Here is a 10,058-nt window from a genome sequence, read left to right as displayed (position 1 = left end):
ACTTTTATTACCCTTAATTTACCATGCAAAGCTACAAATAAGAGTGGTCATAAAATTATCTATCCCTTGTTAAAATGCAGCTGGAATACACATCCTCCTCTGACAGTGGATTCCAGAGGGGGACTTCACACTGTGTGAAGAATCACACTATTACTGTGTGTAAGTAAGAGTCAAAAGCTCTTCATGAAAAGCTGGTAGCACTGACTGACAGGAGGCAAAGAGAGCATCTTCACAGCTCTGGCCCAAATTTACCCTTCAACAACTGGAAAGTCTTCAGCTCCTACAAAGTCTTTGTCTGGTGTTAGAGCCCTTGGCTCATGGCAGTGAGACTTAGATATCCAAACAAAATTTTAAAATTTTAAAAATTTTTAAATTTTAAATTTTAAAAATTTTACTTTTCACCATTAAGAGTTGCCATGGGAAGCCAATGTTGTTGATTCAGCCTGCACCTCACCATGTCCTGTTCTTAAGTCATCTGCTTCTCTGTGACTTACAGGGAATACAGATTTTTCTTGGGACATCAGGACTCAAGGGAATTACCTGTAGTTAAACATCTGATTAATGGCTCATTAAGAATCAGCAACAGTGTTTATTCAGTCCCTGTCTGAGTGTGGTTTTGTAATTATGTGCTTTTGAGACTGCAGGTGTGTGAAATATTCATAACCCAAATGGAAATATGATGGAAGTGCAGCTTACACTTACTGAAGGGCTAACTCTTCTGGATTATAAATACGAAACAGAAAATATCAGTTATTACTCTGCCCAGGAACTACCCAGACCCTTGCTAGATGATTTACAAACATATTAGGCACTGAATTTCTGTCCCAAATAATTTATGCTAAGTGTCAGAGCCTTCTGTCCCCCTCATCCACCTCATCCATGCTACAATTAGACATGAGGCTTTCTGTTAAAAGCAACATTCATCGTGGGACTGCACTTGTAGTAACCACAGTACTCTGAAGGATCTGTGCTTTTGGAGGGCACATTAGGGGAAGAGAGAGGAGAAAGAAGGACTGGCAACCCTTGGCTTGGTCTGTCATTTAGTTTGTGGCCCTATATTAAAATTACAGCAGTGGAGCTTTAACTCTGCTTAATGGTGGATCATTCATGACACTCATCCCTTAGCTGGCCCCAGAAGGATGTAGGGTTTGGACACTCACTCCTGCACGTGATGCTCTTCTGCTGTTCACTCCATCAGCTCCTGAGCAGCCACAAACATTGGGCAGCAGAAACAGGGCAACAGTAATGCTAAAATATTAAGTATTTTTAAATATGCAACCATAATGCTCTGGTTTTGAAGGTGAAACAAGGACTGGAGAGCAGGAGGAGGGATGAGAGATTGGTACCTGAGCAAATATTGAGACTCAAGAAGAGTTTCCCCATCGACCTCAGGTGAGGAAGAGCTCCTTCTAGAACAGTTCATTTCACTGAGGCTGCTGCTCTAAACATCAAGCCTTCATCAAAGCTGCTTCCCTTTTCTAATTTATTTTATGCTGTTGTTTTTTTAAAAGGCTGTTTCAGAATTCCTCTGGGTCCCATATCCACCGTGCTACCACCCCGCAGAGGCTCTCAGCGGTACCGTACAACCACGGATTAGTCACAGGAGAACAGGAGCAGGTAGCCAGGCAGAAGCAAATCTAAAAGCAGTGAACCATCAAATGTGAGGAAGCTGACAGATGAAGGACTGTGCAGAGTTCCTAAATCCAAAGAGCATTTCTGAAAGGGCACCTTTTTTTTTTTTTTCAGGAGAAGTATTTCTAATAGTCTCTCTCCACTGCAGAAGGGGAGGACTTACCTACTTGCCATCACTGATTGCCTGGTGTAAAGTGCTTTGCATTAGCCTCAAAGAACACAGTGGAGTGCTTCCAGGTGGTGGGAGGCAGCAGGCAGGATGGGCAAGGCTGGCAGTGCCCCCACTGCAGGGCTGGGCAGGCTGCGGGCACAGCCTGGCCCTGGAGGCTCCTGCTGCTTCCCCTGCCCTGCCTCCTCTTCTCCAGGGTGAGCAAACACACAAATGTGCTTCCTTCTTTTGCCTCGTGAGTAGGAGTAGCCTACAGCGACTGTGGATGGGTCCCTAGAGCATGAGGTGAGGTCTAGAGGGACAGAAAAACCTCCAGGCAGTGACTGCACCAAGGAACCGACCACTTTGGGCTGAACGCTGCTACGAGTTTTAGAAAGATGCCCAAAACCCATTTGAAAATTTATTTAATGTTGGGAAATCCATCATGGCCTGCAGCAAGCTGTTAATTTTTTAAATCATTTGCCTTTTTTTCTGTTTTGAGTGTTTCTCTCTCCATTTGCTGGGCTCAGACCTTGCAGTGGTGTTCTCTGACATCCAAGGGTCCTCTGCTGCCAGAGTCTTCCCAGTGTTAGTGCTTGTAAAACACCTCCCAACTCCTCTCAAAGAAACTAATGAACTGAACTCTTATCCTATAAGCCAGGACTTCTAGGACACACCATTCTGGTAATTTTTCTTCTTCAGAACCACTTGTAAATTTGTGACATTAGTGCCACAAAAGCAGTCTGCCTTTTCTTCTCTGTATCATGGCAATATCTGCATGAGCTCATTCTTCTCCAGTTCACACATTCAAGGTTCCTATTTAATTTTTCAGCTGCTGCAGGCATCTCACATTGAGGTGTTTATCATTTCAAAAACACAGTCACCTCAGCCAGTCAGCATGACCTATTTTCCTGGTTCCTGAACCTCATATTTTTTGTCTTGTTCCAAGGACTCTGGTTGTTCACTGGACCCAGATCACTCTGAAGAACTGATTTATTATTTACTAATTTGCTGGTTTTTCTGTCATCTGTGATTTCTGTCTTAGAATTTTGATATTTTCTTCTAGATCATCAGTATTGATGCTCTATGACACTGAACCAAAAATAGATTGCTGGGCAACTGAAGAGAAGCAGCCACACTGAATTTGGGTTCCCTGCTCCCAGTTATTAAAATACCTGTAAAAGTGAAGGCCATCTTGAGAATACATTTTAAAAACTTTTGGAGATCCTCCAAAATAGAGAAAGATAGACTTGTACAGCACTGCCAAAAGAAACAAAGCTTAAATCTGTTGTGATTTGTTGTTTTGGGATTTTTTGTTGGTTTTTTGGGGTGGTTTTTTTTGTGTTGTTGTTTTTTGGGTTTTGATTTTTTTTTTTGCTCTTAACAGCCTCTTTTTTATGAGAAAATACTTTTAAACTATGACAGGTTTTTAAGTTTTGAAGGATAAGTAACAGGAAAGACATCCCATTATTGTCCTGTTAACTCTTTCCTACGCTGCCATATATGCAGCATGTCAGGGAGAAAATTTTCCTTTTTAAAATGCCTCTCATCCTTTCAAGTTTGAGGATAGCCACTGTTTACTCTCAGCTGTCATTTCTAGCAAAATAAAGGAGAAAGTCTGGCAAAAAAAAAATCTCCTCCCAACCTTCCATCTTTTTCTCTGTTTGAAGCTATATGCTTGATAAGTTCTAGCAATATGAAGCTTCAAAAATCCATTTCCTTTAAGTTTGAACTAGAATAGTTTCCTATTATAATTTGAATACTGGTCAGGCTTTTCAATCTACTGCAGGAAGGCATTCAAGGATATGCCAAATGTTAAATGTTAGAATTATTTATTGTAGTATTGTTAGCACATTTTTTTTTTCCAAAATAGATCCGTACAGAATAGTCCCCAGCCCAGAGAGCTGTGACAAAGCAGCAACCTGAAAGTGGCTTTAGGGCACCAAGTTATTGGCAAAAATATCAAGTGACCTGCAATTCTTAACACCCCTTGCACTATGAATGCCTTCTGCCACTGGGATATTTGTGATGTACTTCCAGGAAAGACAAGATTTGAAACGGCTTCAGAAGACAAGGCTGAGGGAAGGATGTGTTCACACCTTTGCTGGTGTTTGATCTTTGCAGGGCCCAAAAGAAGGCACAGAGAACCAAGCTGTGAAGAGTCTCAGGGAAACCACATATCTAACTTTAGGTGTGCACTTGTACCCAGATAAATCAGGGTTCCTGGTGGCTTCTCTAACTCTCTTTACCAGAGGGAGTTGCTCAGCCATTTGCAGTTCTCTTGCTGGCAGACAGCTTCTTAGTACACAAGATCTTTCTAAGACTGATACAGAGAAGGTCATATGCTTTTTCCTGAGCTCTGTCATTAATAGTATCCAAGGTTTTAAAAATATGTAGGAAGAGACAATAATTGTCAAGGTTTAGGTGTATGTCTAGTGAATTCATTGCTTCCTTTAGGAGACAATTTGCCATACCTCTGATGGAGTAAGACAGTATTGTAAACGAAAGAAACTCTAATGAATGTAACAGGGAGAGAATGAGGCTTTTGTACCCATTGTCACATAAAGTATTTCCCTCTCCCCTTTAGTGCAGGTATACCTATCAATACTGTGTTTGAAACCCACCTAATAATAGCAGAAAATAGAATAATTTTGCAGAACTAAGACCAGTTTCTAAAAGCCGGAGAGGTTTGGTCTGAGCATCATTAAAATTAGAGTCCAGTTCTCAGTCTCCAGCCTGTGATCCCCCAGGGGAGGGACAACACTGCCCTCAGTGTCATCCCTGAGTTGTTGAAGGCTTGTCCACTCCACGGCCAGGGAAATCTGTCCCTGGGAAGCCCTTCTCCATTTCTTTCACCAAAAAACCTCAGATTCACCAGGAATCTGAGGTCTCATCATTGTCAAACACAGAGCAGACCTGCCCTTCATTTCAAGGTTTCAAGCCAAAAAAAAACCCACAACCAGGGCTCTAATTAGCAGCTCTGCTGACTTTTTCTGGACTGCAAAGGATTGAGGAGTCACAGCCAACTTTGATTTAAAATCAAGAGAGTTACAGCCTGGTCTTCCTTTGAGAAACAGTGATTTCTGCACTCCGGGACTCATTAGGGAGGAAGCTTCTACCACCATACAGATACTTTATTAAAAGGCTGAACATTTTAATAGATGAGATGTTCCACCCAGATGCTCCATTCTACCCCTTCTCTTTCTGTGCCCACCAGAGATGTGTGGGGATGGGGCAGCTGCACCATTTCCCTGCATCATCCAAGGGAGCTTTATGCAGGGAAAATCCCACGCTGCAGTGAAGGTTACTTTGCTGCTTACATAAGGGCTTGAGGTGGGGATTTTTTTGGACTTCTCTGTTACCAAGGCTTTTCAAAAATCCACAGCAGGCCAAATTTAGCCCAACCCTCCACCGAGTGCCTTGCAGCGACTGTGAGAGCAATTAAGCAGCACTATTCCCCAAGCTGTCTTCTCCTCAATTATGTCGGCAAACAAGGAGGCGTGACTGGCTAAGACCCTCTCTATTAAACAAACCAGCCCTACTTATTTCCACTTTGATCAGGGGAATGAAGTCAGCAGGGAACAGGGAAGGCAAAGCAGCACATTCTCTCCTGGACTTCTGAAGTTTACAAATAAAAAAAAATAAATAAAAAAAAATAAATAAAAAAAAAAAAAGAGAGAGAGAGAGAGAGATAAAGAAAATAATGATATGTAATTGGAAACTTAACCCATCCTTAGTGTGGAGCACCAGATACACCAGGCAGGATAATGGGGCCTCAGGTTCCTGGGACTGGGAATTAGGCAGCCATTATAGTTAGCTTAATGAAAAACAAGGAGAAATTTCCATTGAGAGTCTATCTTTCAAAATCCCACCTTTTTCAGAGGAGCTCATAACAGGATGATCTATGTTTTGTATCTGTTTCTGTTTCAGATGTGGCAAGAGATACACTTAATTGCTCTGCCTCTACCTAATCTCTTAAGAAAGTAAATAAAAGCCAAGGAATTATGATTGAACTATGCTACTTTTTTATTGGTATAAATTTCTAGTTAGTCTGCTGGATATAAGAATGTATTCCATGAACTAATAGTGTATTGTCTTCTTTCTTTCAGATCTCAGTAACTGCCACATCCTTTGGGTTAGGTTTTTTTTTAATTTGGCTTATTTGGGTGAACATTTTTGACTGAGCTGAGACAATTTTTTGATTGTGCTAAGACAGAATAGATGTTGCCCCACATTCACAGACCCCTCATCACCTCTGCAGTCTGCTGAAAAAGCCAACTTTGCATTTCTCATCTAATGAAACATTCATCAGCGTCTGGGCAGGGAGGGTTACTATCAAACTCTCCCTCAGTGCTTCTATTAGCTATTAGCTATTTTGACATCACTTTTAGAACACTCTTGGTCTTGCCTGTAGCAGCCTAGAAGATGGGAGCTGTGCAGGTTCTTCGGGGTCCCTGGGGAGCTGCAGCAGCTCCAACAAAGCTGCACCACAAGGGAAACCTGCACATCTCCCTGGGCCACTTCCCCAGCAAGGTCTCCAGGATGTATGAACAGAAGCCTTGCTCGAGGGATTGTTTTTTTATACATAAATTTAATGTTTACAAAAGCAATGGGTCCAGAGTAATGGACACAGAAGCCACTTCCTTGTCCTCAGAGCTGTGCCTTGGAGCATGAGAGGTTCTGATAGCTGGGCGAGAGGAGATTAGAGCTCTTCATGTAAAAACTTTCTCAGCCATTGCTTCATTTTAATCTCTTATTTATTACTGGTTGCATCTGCTTATAAATTAGGCCAGTAAGTTGTCTGGAGCTTTTAATAGCACATTTCACTGCTGCTTTGAAAGATCATCTGTACAGTCAACAAAATAATACTAATGGGTCATTACTCCAGTAAAGCAAACCACTGAATGATAACAGCAGCAGCATTAACAGGATGGTGATAATGAACTCTTGGAACTTCTTTAGTGCTCGGTATCAAAACATTTTCCCAAGGAGACCAATATTTTTTACCCCATTTTATATCTGGAGAAACTGAGAAAAGGAGCAATATCTGGACTGTCAGAGAGAAACACAAGCAGATGCTTGCACTCAGAAACTGAAATGGATATTTCTCACAGGCCATACTTTGGAGTTTTAATTTTAATTTACTGTCACCTTCTCTCTAAGTCTGAGCCTCTGCCAGCTCAGGGGAAAGATTCTCTGAAGCAGGAGGACAGGCTGTGGTTGCCCATTGCCACTGTCATGTCATTCCCCTTTGCTAGTTCATGCTGTCAGAATTTCATCCCTCTAGATGTACTTTTCTCTAGAAGAGCTCCTGGAAGGAGCCCTAGAAGAAGCTCATTTCCTAAAGTCATGCTGTGTATACTACTGGCTTTTTTAGGGCTTGCCTGAATTTATGTGGGAAAACTAATCCAAAAATCCTCTGTGAACTTGCTCAGAATCAAAGTAGCCTGCAGTGATTTAAGCTAGGCTAATGAAGGCCTGACTGAGCTTCTCTGCACAAAGCTTTTGGTGCCATTTTAACCATCCCCTTATCACACCATTAATTCTGGGACAACAGCATTACAGACAAACCCTCCCAAAATAAAGGAGAAACATAAGAAAGGACTACAGGATGTGGGTGACTATCAATAAGAATTTTTCTAATAACTATGCTACAAAAGCCATATCTTACAGTCCTGACCAGGGAAGACAAGAAGAGTTTGCATCAGAGACTTGTGAAAAATGAAACCAGGAGTTTGGCAGTTCAGAATCTCCTCTGAGTCCTTAATTCTGAGAAAGAACCAAGGATGGAGTGATTCAATGCAGCCATCTCTGATTCTTATGCCTGGAGAGAAGCATTTGAAAATGTAACTCCCTAAGGACCAAATTCAAGAGAGAGAAACTCGGATTTCACCCTTTCCTTTTGATGTTTTCCCAATTCCTCATGAATTCCAGACCAACCTCAGCATGGTCAGGACCCAGTTCTTCCTTCCCAGTGCCAGAGGATGGGGTCCAACAGGACATTCCCAGGAGTGAGCCCAGCCTCCTGGGGACCTTCCCCTCCCAGGAGGAGAGAGCTGAGCCTGCAGCAACCATACTTCAAATACTTTAAAAGACTGGTTTTCCTGCTAATCTGCTCCACTTGAACAGTCAGTGCTGGAAGCAGAGCAATGCCTTGGAGAAATACTTCCGTTTCTCCCAGCTTTGGAACCTGGGCATCATTTTTGATCTGCCTTGTGTGCTCTCACTAGATCAATGTATCATCACAGCAGTTCCCTCTGCAGAAATAGGGCCATCCCTCTCCCAGCACAGCAGAGTGTCTCATCATCTGAGACCACAGATCAACTGTAATTTTCTTCTCTCTAACACAGAAAACTGCCATTTTGCCCTGCTTGTATCCTCTGAGAACAACATTGTGAAGGGAATTTTCTTACCTTCCCTTCAGACTATTTGCTTCCCTTCCAACAAGCCCTTCTCTCAGCACTCTTTAGTGGCCACATCAAACCAAAGCTGCTTGGTCTGCATTTTTAGGGCACTTCACAACTTTTATCTGCCTTACCCATCATTTCTCACTGAGTTTCAAGAGATCATCTCTCACCTTCAATCAGCCCCAGTGCCAGATGGAAGCAGCCCCAAATCCTCCCCCCAGCCCTCTCAATACAGCTAACTAACATGAAAACAGCAACTCCTCCCTTCTGTGCCAGAGACCGTGGCAGATGGCACCACCCTGTTTATTACAGAATAATCCTTTTTTAAAAGAAGATAAGGAAAAAGAAATACACAGAAGGTTTAATGAAGACTTTGAAATGGAGTTCCTGCACGTGTATATAGATTGGAAATAATCTCTGGGGTCACCAAGTGCAGTCCCTTCTATCATGTGAACTCCATTGTATTGACTCTCCAGAAACTTCCTGAGCTGTGGCTTGATGGTAGTTGGGATCCTGTTCATTGTCATTCCTTCCAGGAGGCTGTTCCAGCCTCCTTGTCTTAATGGCCAGCAAACTTACTTTGATTTCCAGTGTGATTTTATTGGTCTCCAGTACAAATAGTCCTTTTTTCTCCCCAAGATTTTTACAGGCAGTAATCATAACCCTCCTAAGCCTTTATTTTTCCTATGATCAACAAGCCATGCTCCTTTAGGCTCCTCTTGTAAATCAGGCTCTTCATTCTCCTGATCTCTTTAATACCCACATCTGTGTGTGTCTCTGTTTAAATTCACATTTTTTAAGCATAGATATTAAAAAATGGCTGTAAAAAACGAGGATGCTAAAAACTTCTTACCTATGCAGATGGTACTTTTGCTCATGTAAGCTGTGTCCTTTTCACAACTCATCACAAAGAGGACATAATTCTGTCCAGAAATTTTGATTCTGTAGAGCTGATACCAGACTAAAAGGCCTGTACACACTTGTCTCTCTGTTACTCTCCCTTTCTTAAATACAGACACTGTGTTTGCTATTCTTCAGTCACACAGTGCCACCCTTGAGTTGATAGATTTATTAAAAACTCTTACTACCAGATTTGCAATTTCACACATCAGTTCTTCCAGAACTTTAGGAGCAAAAGTTTCCACTCCACAACTCTCCACTCCCCCCAGCATGTGCTATGGAAGACTTTTAGCTGTTATTCCACTTATGGTGAGGCAAACTCTGTTCCCATGTGCTCCTTCCCATTAGTAACTGCACTTCTACCCTGTGCAAACTGGTTGAACTTAAATTTCTGCACACACACATTGAGATGTGATCCCCAGCACAGTGAGTGATGGTTCCATGCCTACAGTGAAAGTAGGGTATTGGATTTGTGCTGAAATGTTAAGAAACACATAGGATATATTTCAGAAACTTAACGGGAGTGTTAAGATGAACAAGTGTGCTTTTAAAATCTCTTTTTAATGCTGGAGGTGGAATAAGCACCACGTATCGACTGGGCCATTAAAACAAAACCACTCCCAGGATTTCAGTGTATTTCTGCAATAAAATGAAATGAACAATGCTTGTGGCAACCACAACCTCAGTAATTGCCTGGGAACCTCATGAGAAACTGGAGCCCAAAAGACAAAGGAAAGAGGGAATGATAAAAAAAAAAAAAAGTAAGAAAAAGGTGAAAACAAATATTGCAAGACACCCGCACAGCTATTTCACTGCTACAGAAAAGAAATTGCCATGTGCTTGCTTTAGGAACAGCATCCTAACACTCTTCTTTTTGATGAAATCAATGGAGAACACCAGAGGAGTCCATTAGCATCACAGCCAGCTGCTGTTCTGTGGATCTGCCCTCTCATATCCATAGGAGCCCTCAA

This window comes from Lonchura striata, chromosome 13 (genome assembly GCF_050655825.1).
Source record: "Lonchura striata isolate lonStrDom1 chromosome 13, ASM5065582v1, whole genome shotgun sequence".
NCBI classification, from domain to species: domain Eukaryota; kingdom Metazoa; phylum Chordata; class Aves; order Passeriformes; family Estrildidae; genus Lonchura; species Lonchura striata.
Note: the sequence above shows the minus strand (reverse complement) of the source record.